The 1,310-nt window shown below is 54.6% G+C and overlaps 1 long non-coding RNA gene across 1 annotated transcript in view; it reads left to right on the top strand.

Annotated features, from left to right (window-relative positions):
* LOC111818052 overlaps positions 1-1,310 on the top strand; it is a 45,251-nt gene that overhangs the window by 40,950 nt on the left and 2,991 nt on the right. Inside the window, exon 2 of the long non-coding RNA XR_002822124.1 lies at positions 1,063-1,176. This is a non-coding gene — a long non-coding RNA (uncharacterized LOC111818052). The remainder of the gene's footprint in view (positions 1-1,062; positions 1,177-1,310) is intronic.

The following is a 1,310-nucleotide window of genomic DNA, read 5'->3' as shown; positions in this document are numbered from 1 at the left end:
GATAGGCCTGGAACTCCAGGCCTTGAGCTTGCCAGGCGGGCACTTACGCCACTCAGCTATATTCCCGACCCTGGCCTGGAACTTTTAACCCATGAAAGTATCGGCTGGCAAAGACCAGAGTCATTTCAGTTGCAAGAGTGGAATTGTCCCCAGACAGCTTGGCGCCATCTAAGAGCTGGTCAGCCACACGGCCACACTACCACTGGCCTCACTCACGACGCCGCCGGGTCTGTTTGGTGGCACCGGCTGTCTCTAGCCCTGAGGCTTCCGCCTGGAGCTCTGTGGTCTCTCTGTCTTTGTCCTTTGTCTCATCTCGCAGACCAGCATGCTTTTCTACTCACCGCGCCAATGTACGCTGAGCGCCAACACGGACGCAGCGTGTATTGTGCACCAGGCACGTCTGTGAGCGCAGGCCTGTTTCCTTAAGAGAGCGCCTTGGTCCTGGGCAGCTCGTAAAACATACTGCAGGGCTGCAGCTCCCAGTTTCTTATTCTGTGGCTCTGGGTGGGGCCCAAGAAGTTGCATTTTTAAAAAGATGCTAGGTGCTTCTGACCCCCGCACCAGACTTTGAAAACCCCTGTTGCAGGACGTGCGATAGCCCTTAGGTAGCTTGTTGGAAAGTGCTGCGGATGACCCTGAAAGGGCACACGGTTCCGTCGTCCCTCGGCATCTGCAGGGGATTGGCTGCATGACACCACTGCTGGTACCCAAGTCTGCAGATGCGCAAGCCTCTTATGTAACCTGAATATGACTCATACCCGTCCTCCCGAGAGCTTTATGTAGCTCTAGATGGCTTGCTGTACTTAGCCCGGTGTTAACGCTATGTGAATTGTTATAGATGGTGTTGTTCAGGGAATGATGAAAAAAAAAATTGGTACATGTACGGTACAGACCCTTTTTCTTTCCAAGTCTTCGGATCCCTGTGATTGGTCAAATCTGCAGGTGCACGGCCCAAGGATGTGGGGGGCTGACCGTAATGCTTTTTGCCTTACTTTCCTGTTGGGTGGTTTTGGTTAACAGAGGAAAGGCTGAAATGAACCTTTTCTCCTCATTCTGTCACAGGTCAGGTGGGGATGGGTCACACCTCGCTAGAGCCGCCAGGGCAGGAAGCTGTCCTGGACCTGAAGAGTTGGGCGTCAGATGGAGGCGTGAGTGCGGCTGTGCGACAGCTCTGTGGTGGGTATTTCCCTCAGGGATGGGCTCATGGAGGTGCCACCCAGGAAGGTTGGCACCGTTCTCCCACCTCGCAGACAAAGCAGCCAGGCTGTGGCTTCACAGCAGAGCCTGTAGCACAGGTTCCCAGTTGTGTG

The sequence above is a fragment of the Octodon degus genome, unplaced genomic scaffold, assembly GCF_000260255.1.
Source record: "Octodon degus isolate 3935 unplaced genomic scaffold, OctDeg1.0 scaffold00078, whole genome shotgun sequence".
Taxonomy (NCBI): domain Eukaryota; kingdom Metazoa; phylum Chordata; class Mammalia; order Rodentia; family Octodontidae; genus Octodon; species Octodon degus.
This window is presented reverse-complemented; position numbering and strand designations above follow the sequence as displayed.